Source organism: Rhinolophus sinicus, chromosome 4, assembly GCF_057876585.1.
Source record: "Rhinolophus sinicus isolate RSI-liver-muscle chromosome 4, RSI-T2T, whole genome shotgun sequence".
NCBI classification, from domain to species: Eukaryota; Metazoa; Chordata; class Mammalia; order Chiroptera; family Rhinolophidae; genus Rhinolophus; species Rhinolophus sinicus.
In genome coordinates this window covers 1,970,430-1,988,578 of record NC_142504.1, presented here as the reverse complement: position 1 = coordinate 1,988,578, position 18,149 = coordinate 1,970,430, and the positions used below count along the sequence as shown (strand labels likewise).

The 18,149-nt window shown below is 43.2% G+C and overlaps 1 long non-coding RNA gene across 1 annotated transcript in view; it reads right to left on the bottom strand.

Annotated features, from left to right (window-relative positions):
- LOC148758317 (uncharacterized) overlaps positions 1 to 18,149 on the bottom strand; it is a 191,534-nt gene that overhangs the window by 105,444 nt on the left and 67,941 nt on the right. Inside the window, exon 3 of the long non-coding RNA XR_016021009.1 lies at positions 10,155 to 10,212. This is a non-coding gene — a long non-coding RNA (uncharacterized LOC148758317). The remainder of the gene's footprint in view (positions 1 to 10,154; positions 10,213 to 18,149) is intronic.

The following is an 18,149-nucleotide window of genomic DNA, read 5'->3' as shown; positions in this document are numbered from 1 at the left end:
TGAGATGGGAGATCAGCCTGGCCGCAAGGTGTGCTTGGTGCGCCCCGAGGTCTCCCTCCCCTCGTGCTGTTCCTTGGTGCTCCCCTTCCTATTTCCCATCACATCGGTGCTGAAGGCCCCAGACCCACCTTTTTATCTGAATCACAGGCAACAACTGTCCATTTCAGCACAGACCTGGGCTGACATCGGTATAGACACATACATAACCATAGCTGCTCTAAACCACCATCAGTTACTAAAGCGTTAAACACTCCCAGAAAATCCTGAGAATCCATTTTCCTGAGTCAGAATCCGTTCCTAGAACAGCCAGCATCTGTGCCCAGGGAAACATGCTTCAATTGCTGCAGCTCTAAACCTTGCATTTGTCACCCTAGCAATACTGAGCTATTTCTAATTTCCCAAATTTACATTTACAGTTACAATTTACATTTATTCATCCATTCATTTACTTATTCACTGTTTAGCCATTATGAAAACAGTATGGAAATTCCTCAAACTAAAAATAGTACTGTCATAAGATCTTGCAAGTCCTCAAACGTACTCAAATGGGCAAATGTACTCAAAGGCAATGAAATCAGTACCTCGAAGAGGTATCTGCTCCCCCATACTTATTACAGCATCAGTTGTAATAGCCAAGACCTTCAATTGACCTAAGTATCTATCAGCAGATAAAGAATCTGCAGTGTGTATACAATGGAATATTACTCAGCCTGAAGAAAGAAGGAGACCTTGCCATTTGCAACAACATGAATGAACCTGGAAGACATTGCACTAAACAAAATAAGCCAGGCACAGAAGGAAAGAAAAAAACAAAAACCTGCATGATCTCACTCACACACGGAACCTAAACTAGTTGACTACACAGAAGAGAGAAACAGTGGTTACCGAGGGTAGAGGGTAAAAGAAATGAGGAAGTATTGTCAGGTCAAAGGCTACAGAGGTGCAGTTGGATGCACAATTCTAGAGATCGAATGCACAGCATGATGACTGTAGTTAATAATATTGGAAATCTTCAAAGAGAGTAGATTTCAACCCCCCAAATGCTAACTATATGAGGAGACGATAGGTTCACTAGTTTTACTGCAGTAAAATTTCACTAGTACATGTATATCAAATCACGTTCTACACCTTAAACATATACAATTTTTATTAAAAGAAATAAAATTAAGCAAAAGAAAATATATTAAAATAAAAGGACCTTTGGACTCAACTCATCGGTGCGTATGAAGCAGTAATATATATTTTCAGCAGATAGGCTGCTTATGTGACAATTTAACCACGTGGTTATTACTCTTCTCTGAACCCTGATTCTGGAGTGACTATTTAAGAGTAAAAATTATTCAGGTTTCATTCTGTCCAAACCAGAGGCAATTTGAGATTTATGTATTAATCACTAATCACTTTAACAAGTATCCTAGCAAGTACTTTCCAATTGTTCCATTATTTTAAAAGACACTTTAATCTTCCTACATTTCAGATTCAGTTATACTTCTCAAGTACTTCTCATTTATCCTATTATCTGAAAATGTCTTCTATCTGCTGTTGTATTTAGAGAGATCTGTATTTACATTTCTTTCCCCACCTCTAGCATATATACATATGCAATAAATGTCAAAGGCCACATCTGCATCAGTCTGTCAACTAGCAACACCAGCTCCCTCTTTCAGCGCTCGTCATCAACCCTCTCACCACTCTCCTGCTGTTGACTTGCTTCTCTCAGGAAATGCATACAGTCAAAACACACGAACGATAAACAAAACAAACACACAGGCAATCCCAATATGTTTACCAATTGACCTCTGTTCTGTTTTCTTTATAGTCAAGATGATGAAAGATTCTGTCTGCACATTCTGTCTGCTGTGCCATCACCCATCCAGCCCATAATGCCACCAAGTCACCAAAAAGTTTCTTCGCAAACACATTGAACGGACTCATTTAACCAACAAATGAGACATCTAGTGTTACCCTAGTTGAGTCAGAGGCAGCATGGAGACTCTTGGTCTCCACTCCTTAAGACGTCCTCTGCCTTGGATCAGGGCACTCGCCTCTCCCAGTTTTTATCCCATGGTGGTTGCTGCCATGAACGGCATACCCACAAGGTCCCTGGCCTTGTACTCAGTGCTTTTCCTATGATCTAGTTTAATCCTCAGATAACTCCTTGAGGCGATGGCATTCTGCTTGTCACAACTGGGGAACTGATGACACCCGAGGAAAGCAGCACCCAGGTGACACAGTTTGGTGGTGCAGGTGGGATTCTAACACAAGCACCTCCTTGCTGTCACCTTTCAGTGGGGTCCTTATGCCACGCTCCTGTGTGGCGCCTTTCCTCTCTACATTCCCTCTCATCCATGGGCACAACCGCAGCTACCCTCTGTGTCCTGCTGTGTCCCAGTCCTAGAGCATTTGTACAGACCACACACTCAGACCCACGTGTAAGCCATCCTTGGGCAACTTCCTGAGATGCTTGACTGGCATCTCAGACCCAACAAATGCCAAACAGAGCTCCCTCGATGTCCCCGCCATCTGCAGGTCGTCCTCTGTTCCCGCTTGTTCCCCGTGCTTAACCAAGCAGCTGACTTAGACGCTGTCTGTGTGCACGTGGCCTCGCCCACCCGTCTTCAGGTCTCTTGTCCAAACTACTCTCTAAGCACCTCGAGAACGCGTCTAAGTCTTTCCAACTGGGTTTAGAGACTTGCTGTCTCTCGCTTTCTCTACTACAAACAGAGTCACGTGCAGTTCCTAATTTAACGTATTAAGTAATGACAGGCAAGTCCCTTCCTCTTGGGGACTTACACTGTCTCATCCATAAAGGAAAAAAAAACCACGCACACAATAATTACACTCACTATTCACAGATTGTGTTCTCTGTGCCGAAGGCCTTTCTGTACGCCAGCTCATTCGATTCTCAAGTGAGATGAAACTTCTAGCCGTCTTATTTGATGGGTGAGGAGACCGAGGCCTAACAAGGGTGAGGTACCAGCCTTGGTCACACAGCTTTTCCAAGTGGCTTGGGATCCCATCAGGATCATCTGACACCAGCGTGTGCTCTCAGCACGACCTCGCTGATTCCTGCAGGCAGGATTCTGTGATTTTGTGTGGCTTCTGGGAAACTCCATGAACACTGGGGCAAGACATATAGTGCTCTCATTTTAGGACTGCCACCTGTAAGCTGTGTGACAGTGGGACACAACATTTCTTTCTCAGTTTCGGGCCCTTTTCCCATAAAAGAGGGCAATAATCCCATTTCAAAGGATTTGCAGCAGAATTCACAAGTTATCCTCCAGCATCCATTTCTCCTTCCTTCCTTGATAACAGAAGCTCTGATTTTTACTGTTAGGAGACCACCACAATACACTTCCCTCAAAACTAGACGTGACCGTGGATTTAGTCTGTCCAAGGAAATTAAGAGGAAGACGTATGTGGGAGTTTCTAGAAACGTTCCTTAAAAGATTGCTGACAAGTATCTTTCTCTTCCTTTTGTTTCTTTTGCCTCCTCTGTGGCGGAATGCCATGCTGAGGCTGCAGCATAACACGCATATCTTCCCTGCCACGGCACAGACTTCAGCAAGCCCAAACGTCTCTGGCCTGCCATCTTCCCCAGCCCAGCATCATAATGACATAAGCAAATGGGCTTGTTTGGGGTATTTGAGGACAAGATTTCTAGTTATACTTTGCATTTTTTTCTTTGGATTCTGAGTTTAATCTTTTTAGACAACTATAAATTTTGAGTTTTCATAATTCATATTTGAAGCATCTTGTGGAATTGTTTTTCTTGTTAATTAAATACAAATATCTCTTATGACATCTTGTTTAAAAGATATATTTTCTAAATATTAAATTATAGCCCCATGTTTTATTTTGTTTTTTCCTTCAATATTTTGAAAACACGACTGCATCATCTTTTGCCATCTGGTGCTGCCTTTGCAAGTTTCTCATCACTATAACTCCTACTAATTTTTGTAATGTCTTCTGTCAAGCTTTTAGAATTTTCATTTGTTTCTGGTTGTCTTAAAGTTCACAGTAATTCACCCGGTATGGACTTTTCGTATTTCTCCGCGTAGATTCAAATGGCTAACGTAGTGTTCTCATTTTCCTGGGCGGGAGGATGATAAGGGGTTTGGAGCATAGATTTTGGTTTCCAGATCTGCCGTGGGTTAGTGAATCATTGAGACAGGACTAAACTCTTGGCGACTCCACTTTCTCACCGGAATTCCTTAGATTGTGTTTATGACTTTCACCGGGTCATCCCATCCCTTAAGCACCAATTCAGAAGGCGAGATGGAAAGGAAATTAGGAGAAAAAAACAGGGAAGGGTATAATTGGTTTAAATTGTAGAGAAAAAGGAGGAATGTTGATGGGTCTAATTCCTTGTCATGAAAGACCGACTATTTCAAACACAAAGGATTTATAACTTTTAAATAAAACTGTAAAATCTGAAAACATTTTTAAAAATAACAAATTCAACTTTATGTCTTTCTTGTTTCGCTGCTGTGTGTCTCTACAGTTGAAGCTGTAATTGGTTTGAGAACAGCATTTCTGGGAGCAGACATAATAACCCCTCAGTCTCTCCACCAACAAACACTCCGTCTCCCTGTGCACACAAGCGTGAGGAAGATGCTGGCACGTACACGCCGTCCCCAGAGCGTCATCTGTTACATTTGCAGTATCCATTTCCCAAAGGACTTTCTAAGACAGCATCTTTCATCAGCACTGGGGCCCACCACACATTACGTCAATCATGAAGTACTGTTACTAAGAGCCCAGGTTGCACTAAAGTTTCAGAGCATTTGAAATGCACAGAATTCAAAGGAGAAAAATAATAAGGTGGATTCTTGGTTGCAATTTTCAACATCAATCACATGATTTCATTATCATCAGTTTACTGAAGAACAGAAAACAAATACAGCTGGAACCAAAGTAAAAGCTAATGCAAAAAAAAAATCTACTTAGTTCAGTGGATTCATGAGCATAGGCTGATATTTTTGGGAGCAAAGGAATTGTTAACAGTTATATTATTTTTCTAGTAATATTTTACTTATTGAACACTTTCAAGTAGCAATGTCCACACTTCATTATATCATAGTCAATCCTATTCAATCTTCTTTGGCTGAAAAGTATAATAGCTGCTATCCCACCATTCCATCCACAGTAGCTCCTTCAATTACCTTCCTGTCGTCTGGACCAATGTTGTGAACGGCAATGCATAGCTAAATCATCCTGAGGCTTATGAATAGACCCAGTGTCGGGTCCATTCAGAACTTCAGGTTCCGTAGTTCTGAATTTGCATCTTAACAGGGTTCCAGCTGGTGGTCCAGGGACCCATGCTTCTAAAATCACTTGTCTACATTCCAGTATATTGATGGGGTTTTAGTAATTATTGAGGTTTTTATTTTTTTAATTAATTTTACATGTGAAAAATCTGCAGTAAAAAATAGCAATATGAGGCCGAAAAAGGTCACTCATATCAGAGTCAAAACTCTGAGGTCAGTGATTGTGCTTCAATCTCAATCTTCCTCGTGGTGAATTTATTACCAATGTTTTTTCACAGCCGAGGCCCACATAAACGTTTCACTAATTGCCAGTTGGTTATCACTTGACCCTTGCCCAATGAATTCTTCTTTAGCCCAGATGAGACTTAAAGGGCTTCTCCTTTTGTACCAAGCTAAAAAAACATAGTATGTAGTAACAGGAATCTCTGTCCACAAACTTACTTGGAGAAGTTTAGCTTTCTCTATTTGTCTTGACATCAACTTAATTTCCATTTCAAACTTCCCTGCCCCTGAGTGATTAAAAACTGAGTGTCCTTCCAATAAATGGCCACCCAAGTGGTATCTGAATTCAAGGCACCTCTCGTGGTGCCAACAAGGGGAGAGATTCTTCTGGACCATTTCTCTCCATCAGCACAACTGATTTGTAAAATTCCACTTCTTTTTTTCTCTGTCCATCCACACAAACCATTGCATTGCGTGCAGTATTCTTACCCACAAAGGCCTCATTCAGACCAATGTTTCTGATCATCTACTGTATTGTCATATTGGGGTAGAACACATCCACTGCTCCTGGGCCACAGAAAATTAGGAGTCTGTGTCAAGTCCAACTGCCTAATTATGCCCCCACGGTTGCAAGTTCTGTTCTGAAATTGTCTCAACTCCTTGGGTTCTTATTGGTAGAAGGACTCATTTAAGCATGAAATACTACTAATCATAAACTCATTGAAAGTTTGAAAAGGATGAAATACTGTGGACGAGCTCCTCACTTATTTTAGTACATCAGTATCACTGTGACTAAAACCAGACAAAGACATAAGAAAATCTAAGTTTAATTGTAGTTCCTCAGGTCAACAAATTATAAAAGATGAAGTATGATAAAAGCAGTATGATTGTCTCTCTCAATAAACACAGGAAAATCATTTAATGAGATTTCTGAACTTGATAAATAACACCAACAAATAACATCCCACTTACTAGTAAAACACCAAAGATGTTCAACCAAAGATTAAAAGTAGTACCAGGCTGTCCACTCTCACTGTGTGTTCACCATGACACTGGAGGTTACAGCCACTGCAATAAGGCAAGGAGCGGAACAAAAAGGGAATTCAGAATGAAAAGTAAGAGGTAAAACTTTTTATTCCCAGATTCCATGTTGTCTGTGTAGAAAACCCATTGTAATCACTAAAAAAAGGGACTAGAACTAGGAAGTGACTTTAGATACTTTCAGGAGAAAAGACTAATATACAAAAACAACTTGCATTTCTTTACATCAGCAACAATAAAAATAGAAATTAAAATAACATCATTTATAATAGCATCAAAAATATGAATACTTAGGGATATATCTGACACAAAATGTAAAAGATGGGCAGAGTTAAAAATACAAAGCACGTCTGAGAAGAATTACCAAAGGTCAATGAAAAGAGAGAGATGTTATGCTCGGGGATCAGAAGACAATACCGCTAAGATGTTTTTCTCCAAATTGATCTACAGATTCAACAAAATACCAATGAAAAGCTCAGAAGACGTTATACATGTTGACAAATAGCTTAAATTTATATAGTAATAAAATGACCTGGAATGGCCAAAATAATGCCAAAAAGAACAAAGTTGAAGTAGCAATGCTACTTGATTTAAGACTATTTATAAAGCTACAGTTATCATGAGAGTGTTGTATTAATCTAAACACAAATAAGCAGATGAAATGGAACAAGACAGTCAATAAAGAGACCCACATATATATAGACAGCTAATTTTGACTTATGTGGAAAGGCAATTCAGTGATGAAAAAATAGTCTTGTCAACAAATGGAAAAGAAATGGATATCCACATGTCAAAAAAAGCTACTTCAATCAATGCCTTGCATTATATATAAAAGTTAAAATAAAAGCAATCATAGACCAAAATATAAAACGTAAAACTGTAAAATTTCTAGAAGAAAATCTTTACAGCTTCAGGTAGAAAATGATTTGTAGATATAGCATCAATACATAATCCATTAAAAATCAATAAATTGGACTTCATCAAAATTGGAAGCATAATTTTTGTGAAAAACACTGTTAAAGGAATTAAAAGACAAGTCACAGACTGGGAAAAAAATATTTACGAGTCATATATCTGATAAAGGACTTCTCTCCTAGATGCATAAAACTCTCAAAAGTCAATGATAAGAAAACACACAAGCACATAATAATTGGCAAAGACTCCTAAACACCTGAGCTGTGAGTCACATCCAGAAACGTCCCCAAGGCTCCACACAACGTCCTCTGCCTCTGACACTCCAGGCACCATGGGAGCTGCTGGATCACGTGGCCCAAGGGCCAGAGCAGCGGGCACAGCAGCCTGGACCTGCAGCAGAGGCCCCGCCTGCTATTGGCCCCACGCAGAAATTGGGGCTTTGGGGTTACCTGGTGAATGGGCCAGGATTGCACACACAAACGAGGACTATGTTACCTAGAAAATTCACAGCAGCCTACTTTTTAATAACCAAACACTGCAAACAACCCAAATATCTATCACCTGGGAACATTTTTTTTGAAACTATGGTAGATTCATTCTAAGGAGTACTGCTCAGGAATAAAAGCCAATATTGAGAGCCTCGGCCAACCTGATTACTGTAATATGCAGCATCCATGGTACTTGACATGTGGCAATGGCTAATGAATCATGGGGCATGAGGGGCGATACAGATGAAAAATGACTAAGGTCATGCTCAGTGTGCATTCAAAAGTCAAAGTACTGTGAGCAGAAAGCTTATGATACATTTTTCAATAGAAAATCATGATCTCTCTGTCAATTTACAGATCTAAGTCAGTGCTAGAGGCCATCAAATAAAAGGACACTCAAGTGTCTTTGACAACAGATCTTACAAAGTCATTGCAAGTATTTGAAGTAAATAGTCTCCCAATTCTTCTAAAAAGGGCCATGGGTCTTTTCCGGGCTAAGAACGCCTAGACAATGCAGACTAATGGGACGTTTTTGAGGACTTCTGAGTCTGAGCTAACATTACCACAAGGAGACCGTCATAATCCTACGGCTAGGATAGGCTATCGCGATGCCAGGTGATAAGTAGAGCTCTACACCGATCTGTAGCAACTGTAGCCCCCATACTGTTAAGCATTTTGTCCCTGGGGGTATCATACACTTAGCAGTACACTCAGTACACCTCCAGCTATGTCTCTGACCCCTTGAGTGAGAGCTGTTAGGGTACAGCAGTGTATTCTTTTGCTGGGGCCGCCATAACCAACGATCGCAACCTGGGAGGCTTAAAACAACACAAACTTATTCTCTCACAGTTCTGGAGGCTAGAAGTTCAAAATCCAGGCATCAGAAAAAGTGGTTCCTTCTGGAGGCTCTGAGGGAGAATCTGTCCCGTGCCTCTCTCCCAGCTTCTGGTGGCTGCTGGCCATCCTTGGCTTTCCTGGGCTTGTAGATTCATGACTCTAACATCTGCTGCCATCATGACATGGAATTCTTTCTGTGCATCTCTGTCTGTCTCTATTTTCTCCTCTTATAAGGACACTGGCTTTGGATTAAGGCTCACTTTAATCCATATGCCCATATCCTGATTTTACTAATTACTCGTACATCTGCAAAGGCTCTATTTCCAAATAAAGTCATATTCTGGGGATCCTAGTGGACATGAATCTCAGGGGAACACTATTCAACCCAGTACAGAGGACTAAGTGGAAGTGCCTGAAATATTCATGCTCATCCAACAAAAAAACAGGAAATCACTAGCAATTATTGCATCTCAAGACTGATTGCGGGATTTGTCAAGCTATGTCCCTGTGGCCAAATTTGGTGCACTGCCTGTTTCTGGAAATAAAGTTTGCTTGAAATATAGCCACACTCATCAGTTTATGGACCGTGTTGTGCCTTTAGTTGAGTTGCTGTGGCAGAGACCTTTTGGCTGCAAAGCCTAAAATATTTATTATCCGGTTCTCTACAGAACAAGTTTGCCAAGTCCTGACTCAGAGGATGCAAGAATGGTGATTGGCATGAGATCCTACCCAACTCACTGTCCCAACTCTGTCGAAACCTGAGGAACTGTGAAAAATGCAAGGGGTCCTGTCAATGGAACCAGGGGGTATCGGTGTTTCTAATTACAGCTGCTGTGTTGACTTGGTGCTTTACTGAAGCAGATCAATGTGGCTTCTGGCATCCGGTGGATAACGTGTAGTTCACAGCAGTAGGGCTGGTCAAAGGCAGTTTGACTTTATGTGGGTACCTCAGTACCGTGTTCCCTGGAAAATAAGACCTAGCCAGACCATCAGCTCTAATGCATCTTTTGGAGAAAAATTAAATATAAGACCCGATCTTATCGGGTATAATACAATATAATATAATATAATACAATACAATACCAGGTCTTACATTAATTTTTGCTCCAAAATCCATATTAGAGCTGATGGTCCGGCTAGGTCTTATTTTCAGGGAAACACAGTAGGTACACATGTTCTCTGCCCCAGGGCAGTATTAAGTCCTGCGCTCTGTCAGGTCACAACCACGTTCACCTGATGGCCTGGAAAGCCTCATGTTACTGCACTACACCAATGCCATCATTCTAACTGGACATGGTAAGAAGCAGTAAGTACCATCAATATCCTTTTGGGACACATGCATCCCACAGAGAGGGAAAAAACACCAAAAGGATCCACTGACCTGCTGTACTGGTGAAGCTCGGGGGCTGCAGTGGTCTGTAACATGCCAGGATACCCATCTATGTAAAAAAAGAAAAGAAAAAAGCAAGTTACCCCTTATGCAACAAAGAAAGTACTGCCACAGATCCCAGCTTTCTGGGAGAGTGGCTTCGGCAGCAACAGTACATCACCGCCTGTATTACCAACAATTCCTGCTCTGCTGCTGGGTCCTGGTAGGCTGAGCACGTGACCGAGGGACTCGGAGTGTTCACGTTGGTAGAACTGCCCAGTGTGAGCTAGGCATTGTCATATTCACTCAATCATATATTTAAATATGCCTAAACATGAACAATCTAAACTCTGGACACCCACGTTTAGGCACCAGCATCCACATTAAATGACAAAATGGTCTGTCTGAAATGGGCTCTCACCACAGAAAACCTAAGAACAGGCACCCAGACTCTGGTTCCAGTTCAACCAACTATGCATAGCTGCCATTCTCATTTAGCTAACACCTCTTTGTAAGAAGGAGGGTCCTTAACACCAGCTGATGCAGGTGGAAGGAGGTAGGATCAGGCCCCCAGTGGGCTGGCATGACATGTCGCAGTTAGCATGGAAAGGGATTGTTGTACAGTACAGCCATGTGTGGGCTGTGATGTGCTCGCAGAGTGGTGGTAAAGGAAACCCTCCCAGCCCTGAAACACAGCTGCCATGTGGCACGGTGTCCCCAGATCTAGAATCCACAGGCTCAAGGGATGGAAGGAAGACAGGCCCCTTTCACCATCACTGCCAGGGCCCTGCTTTACAATTCATGTTTCATGTTCTCTGAACTTTCGGCCCAGACAGACTAGGAGCCCTGGTTCTCAGGAATGTACTCTGTCACCCGGGACACAGAAGGGTGGCTACAGTTACACGCTGGGATATTCCCGCCAGTGGCAGAGTGAGGGAATGAGGCTGATGTCCACAGGGAACCTGGATTACTGTCGCACAATAACGTCCAGTATATAGTTTTTCACGGCTTTTTTTAAATTACAGCTGACATTCAGTATTATTTTATATTAGTTCCAGGTATACAGCATAGTGGTTAGACATTTATATAACATTTATTAGTCCCCGCCTGGCACTACACATACTTATCACCATATTATTGGCTATATTCCCTATGCTGTACTTCACATCCCCATGACGATTTTGTAACTGCCAATTTGTACTTCTTAATCCCTTCGCATTTTTCACCCAGCCCCCCACCCGTTTCATCTGGCAACCATCAATTCGTTCTTCTCTGTATCTATGAATCTGCTTAGTTTTTTCATTTATTTTATTCTTTATATTCCACATATAGGTGAGATCATATGGTGCTTATCTTTCTCTGTCTGACTTATTTCACTTAGCATAGTGCCTTCTAGATCCATCCATGTTGTTGCAAATAGTAAGATTTTATTCTTTTTTATGGCCGAGTAATATTCCATTGCATATATACATCTTCTTTACCCAATCGTCTCTTGATGGGCACCTCGGTTGCTTCCATATCTTGATTGCTGCAAATCATACTGCAGTGAACATAGGGGTGCAAAATCTAGGTTCTGATGCTAATTCAGTGTCTTGTACCCTAACATCTCATTAGGCCTGGCCCAGGGTGAAACATCCAGATGTGGGACATGAGATGGTTCCATCAAATGACCCTGGGAACTGGCATGAAACACCACACAATCTGAGCAGATTTAGGAACTAGGAGAATCATGGTTTAGTCTTCCAGGTTTCCTTAATTAGTTTTGTGACCTTGAGAAATTCATGCACCAACCAAGTTATTAGCTTCCTCACCTGTGAAATTAGGTGTCTGACCTAGATTTTCTCTGAGTTGAGTGCCTCTGGTTCTAAAATTGTATGATTCTGTGAATAAAAAACAACATCATCATACATTACGCAGCTTCTAGATGATATGGGTGCAGGAATTGCAAAATAAAAATTTCAGCATTCTCAGCGGTATTTCAGATGTATTTAACACATAATGTTCTGTATTGATAAGGAAAGAAAGTTGAGTCATGAATGGGAAGTATGCAGAAAGAAATCTAAAGAAACACTGAAAAGTAAATCAAATTAAATTGAGGTGGTGAAATAAGGATAAATGTGCCTCTGAGCTTCAGCCAAGGTTAAGGGAAATGTTGAAAGAAAAAAGACCATAAGACAAGATAAATGGCTTTGGGCATTTTTTACCAACTAGATTGTATTGTCTTCTTTCCCTGACAACCGAACCATCTTCTGCTCTTACATACATCTGAAATACCAATCAGAATAAAAATGCTTCTTCAAAGTCCCAAGGAACAAATTACTTTTTTCCTTTTTCCTTTGTATTTTCATATGTTGAGAGCCATTCTTTGATTCTTCTTCAGGCAGCAGTCTTCCACGGGAGGTGTGTGTAAATAACAGAGAATGGCAGAATTAAAGCTCTTTCCAGGGAGTTCCCAAGGGCAGATGGAGAGGCCCATTGCTCCCATGGGCTGTCTTTGTCTCGTTTTGTCCTCTGTGTGTTCCAAGGCTTTTAGTCCTGGGCATGTGTGAGCTAATGGAGCTTGCTCAAGAGCCTGAACTTCAACACACCTCATGCCTCTCTTCCTAAGAGTTGCTCTGTGCGTATGTTAAAGGCAGAAGAAAACCTGTGTATAGTCATCATTTTAAAATGAGTTAAGATGGTACATTTCATTAATCATGATTTATGTTGCACCAGAATACTGAAAAATTAAACAGTGATTAATTGATTCAACGAATGAGTTGGAATCTACTATGTGCCAAGAACTGTAACATTTAACAGAGGAGAAAACAGTTTTCTTGTCACCAAACTCTCCTCATTCTAGCCAGAAGAACATACACACAACAATTAACCACCACAAAATACAGTGAGACGTGCCCAAAGGGTGCGGGTTAATGAGCAGAAGAGCGCAAATGTTTTCTCAGATGGCTGGAGGGAAATTGTCCCGTGTTCTAGAGTGGAAGAGCGTTTGAGCCACTTGCAAAGCACTGAGATAGAAACACTGTTCACACAACAGAGCACAGGACACTGGGGAAGTGGTGGTTTTGGTGTCAAGAGGCCAGGGCTGTCGGGTCAACCGAGCCCTGACTGTGAAAGCCTGGTTTGCCAAAACCAGTGGTTTGTTCTTTCCTTTATAGCTCATGAAGCCATCAGAGTTTTCAGGTCGGTGAGTAGTTGGAATTTAATGTGCCCCGAAGATAACTGGGCAGGCAATGTCAAGGGAGGCGACTAGATTAAAGAGGACAATGGCTTCGGAAACTAGGGGGAAACAGAAACACAAAAACCTGTGTTCAAATTTTGATTTCTCTAATTTCCTGTGAGACTCTAAGTACATGACTTAACCTTTCTGTGAGTTGACTGAATCAATCAGTGCCTTAATTTCCCATCTGTAAAATGTGGAGACATATACACAAACACACACATAACATCACAGTATTTATTTTTGTCGATTGCAACATGTATGTGTGCCCCCGAGTGAGACAAACCACAGTAATGCAGTACACCATTGCAGGGCACATATTAGCTGCTCAGTAAACATGTTTCTTTAAATAAACTGCAGGCAGCTCAAGTAGCAGAGGGCAGCAAATGAGTTGTGCATTGTCGCCTTATGAAGAGCTGTCAGAGCCACTGGTCAGGCAAGAGGGGCCTGTGCAGCCCTTGCCCAGGCCCGCCCTCCTTCTCACCTGGGCCCGTGTGGGGTGAGCGGGGCCTTTGCCCTCCCGCCGGGATGCCCGCGGGGATGCCTGCCAGGCACCCAGCCTGGGACAGCCCCTGCATTGCTGAGCATCCAGCCGGAGGGTGACTGCTCCCTGCGGTGCTGCCCCTGCTCCTCTCATCGCTTTATAGAAGCCACACACACTGCCAGGGTCACCTCGTGCTGTGTCTCCCTAGGTCCCTCTGCGGCCACCAGATGGCTGTAGCCATTATTTAAAATCCCGGTCCTTGTCACGTGCTTTCTGATGCAAGTGAACATGCATTCTGGCTTCTCCTTTGCCTGCATGTGGTCACGAGATGGTGCAAAGTCCAGCATTTGGTGAGTCTGCTGTGACCCAAACTGAGACAAACCAAGTCAACACTCACCCTTGAGGTCGTTGCTGACTAATCAGTGAAAAAGGAACACAGAGATAGTTAAAATGCAGGACCAGATATAAGTACAGAAGCAATATGTGGGCACTGAACGTTGGCAGTCCTGAGGGGACATGTATGAATTCCAGGGCAATCAGGCCTGAGTGGCGGCCCTGTGCCCCAAGTGTCTGTGTGGGTGACAGTGGGATGGGAGCCGAGTAAAGACAAAGACAGACTGCAAACGCAGAGGAAAATGAGAAGCAAAAGGTAGGGCCGCACTGGCACGTGTGCGTAACAGGGCTGGAGGAGGACACCTGTGGACAGGTAGCTCGGGGCCCTGATGCCAATTGTGGAATATTTCACAGCTAAAAAGTGCCCGACCAAGCTTTGTGACTCTTGAGTGCTGCTTGCAGTAATAATGTTAAAGTGATTCTACATTGAGTCCCTACCATGTTTTACATATAAACTCCGTGCATCTTTATGGAAACGTTACCTAATTTGAATGTCAGGGAAACCAAGGAACAGAAGGTTGAGTGACTGGCCAAAGACCAGGCAGACGGGGAACACCGCAAGTAAGGGAGGCGCTGTTTACCCGGCAAGGCGTGAACTCAGTTTACCTGAAGTAGCCTGGGCTCTGTCCTGCCTCGGTCCACTGCCCCTTCCATCCCAGTGTCTCCCCTACTCAGGGGGTCCATGAGGACGGCACCTGTGCGGCGGGGCAGCCTCGCTCCGGGCAGCGAGGAGACCGTCTCAGTACAGCCAGGAGCACAGCGGGCGCACAGCGCAGGGCACATGAAACGCGCACTTATGTCCACGAGCGCACACGGGGCTGCAGAAACGCCCTACGAGGTGCGTAATGAACACACCAGGGAACAGAAGGAAACGTAACAGAGAAACAATGCTGAGGTGTTTCAGGAACACAGCTCTAAGCAGGTCAATAGCGCTTATTTACAAACCAATAAAGCGCTGTAATGACTAGGACTCCCTATCCGGTTACCCATGAAGTCCTGCCGGGAATTCACTGCTGGAGACAGTCGCATCTGCAGCCGCACAAATAAAGGTCTCACCATAAACAAGGCGGGCCCGGCTTCACTGTTAGTGACGTCACAGCTGTCACCCCGGTCTCCACGGAGGGGGACCCATCCAGCGGCTGAGAACCACGGTCGCCGGCGACGGACTCCGAACCCCTCCTACCTGCGGGGGGAGCAGTGTCGCCTCACATCCTCACCACGTGCTGCGGGGGGGCCTGACGTGCCGGGTCGCAGGCCGACGCTCGGAGAGGAAACCGGGAGGAACTCGCGTCGCTGCCTCGGCCTAGCGAAGGCCCGGGGATCAATCCGTCCGCTGGAGACGTTCGCAACTCGCGTTTGCTTCCGGACTCGAGGCGCGAGCTGCGGTCTGCGCCCTAAACTGCGCCGCCCCCTCCTCGTGGTCACTGCGGCGAGTCGGCTAAACCTTGGTTTTCACAGAGAAACACCTGGGCTGTAGCCCTGCCTGTGGTGAGAAGTAAACGCGCCGCGGGAGAGGCAGGCACTTGACGCCTGACTGTGCTTGTAAACACGTGAACACGTTAAAATCATGGTTCACTGTCACACCCGGCGCCACTGCCAATCACTTCGCCTGCGACACGCCGGGTGCCTCGATTTACCACATCTGCTGGTGGCTCATCCGAGAAGAGGGGAAGGCGCGTTTCTGGGCACCTGCGGTGGCCTCACGTCACGTCACCCTTAATCTCGTCAACGTCCCAGGAGGCCCACACACTCTCATTAGCCTTTGCTTTAAAAGTGAAGAAACTAACACTCAGAGAGACGCGGCTACTCACTGAGTTGCCACAGGGAAGGTCATAGGGAGACGTCAAGCGACTGTGTAACAGCGAAATCGGACCGGGCCAAACCGCCACGCGCCCGCTCTGGGTGGAGCCGACGCACCCGGATGTGACGCACCCGGATGTGACGCACCCGGATGTGACGCACCCGGATGTGACGCACCCGGATGTGACGCTGCGCGGGCTGGGATCTGCTTCCGGGTTAGGGATCCCAACGTGACCGGCCAGCTGGCTGACGTTTTGATAGTTGGCTTTTCATCCTGCAGTTTCTCTTTGTTCCACGTCCAAGATAACTCTTATTTTCCAAACTCCAGTAGTACGAGTTCTCCCTTTATGATTTTGTTACATGGAGTTTATTATAAGATTATAAAATATAGATTTCCAACCACTGACAATATTTAATTTTGAGCTTTCAATATACTCTCCTATAGAAATATATGAGGTAAATAACATGGATATATTTAAATCTTTTAGAAACAAACTTAGTCATTGCACCCGTGACATGTCATTACCGAGGCAGCGCCACATCTAGTTTTAAATGATTTCACTTGCCAGGCTGACATGTACTGTCATCTGTGTTAACAGTGTTCTCACCAGTAAGAACACAGAATTCAACCATCACTTGTTCATAGTCCTCTTGAAGAGTCCATTATTGTAAAAAAGAAGAGGGAACATGGTGACCTCTTGATTATTTCAGGAGTCAAAGAAAGACACATCATCCACCGCTCAGTATTAACATCCATAGTAGACAGTTTGTTTCCTTTTTTTCCCTAATTTTCCCCAAACAGCTTCCCAGCATCCTTCTCTCCTTCCTCTAAGATTGCGCTGTGGGCCTTTGAAAGCCTCTACTTTGCAGAGCACGTCACTGCCAGCCCAGTCCTCTCCCTAAGTTACAAGGGTGGCCAGCCAGTTAAGGGGAGTGACTTCCTCAAAGGTTTCTTCCAAAGACGCTTCAGTGACCATTGTTTCTTATCTCATGTGCACTCTGGAGCCTCACTCATCATCACACACATCTTATCAGATTATTTCTTCTCTTACCATGAGGTATTTTTGCCAATAAACATTTCCCCATTAACTTACGCATTTATACTTTAAAAAATAATCTTTCAATTGGTGCATTTCTAACTGACAGTGACAGGTTAACTTCCTAAACTTGTGAAGTATCCAATCACATTCTATAGTACACGTCAAATTGGAAACCAGATACCAAGAAGACAGATAAATGTCCATAAATTCAGAAAACAATAGACAGTAATAGATTTTTCAAAAAGAACTAATGAAAGTTGTACAGAATTTCTAAATGTCAATGTGATTTTTATCGCTTCTATCTCAAAGAAATTGAGGGGTTCAATCTTAGGTCTAGAAATCATTTTTAACAAGACTTTCACCCATGGCTGTTTCTGTTACGTAAGTGCCATGGGAACACCCGGGGACGACTGTCACTTGGGCCATTTCTATTGTTTTCTAAACCTTCCCTCCAGTCAAATCTACTGCCTCCTGGAGATCCTTGTAAACCAGACCAAATCATGTCACTCATGTTTGCTTCTGGACTTGCAGTGACTTCCAGTCCTTGATAATTCAAACATAAAGGTTTCTCAAAGTCTGGTCTAAACCATTTTTCAAGTTCCATCTCCTACCATCTCCATGCCCTTTCACTGGCAAAATAATACACCTTTCCCTTTCTATTCTAGTCTTTTTGTGTCAGCCCTTTGTAAATATTCATTAGTTTTCCTGGAATTCTGTTTCTACCTTTCTTTCTATGGAGCCTCCTTTTGACACAAAGACACAAATCCATTGACAATATTTTATTCTATTAACATTTGTTTATTTACATGCCTCCTTATCCTGCTTGGTTGTGATCTGTCCGAGGGCCAGAAATTTTAAATTGTATTTCTCTTGTCCCTGGAAGAGTTCAGGAATATAAGAAGGAAGGAAAATATGGATATCAATCAAATGAATCAATCTGTCATGTGTCCATTGAATCTGTAAAAAGTAATTTGGGGTTTGTATGTATTTATGAATTAATTTGGTCAGACAATATATTAGAGCAATGTTTGAGGAGATGTTGTATATGAGAGTTGCTTATAAGCTAGTAAAGG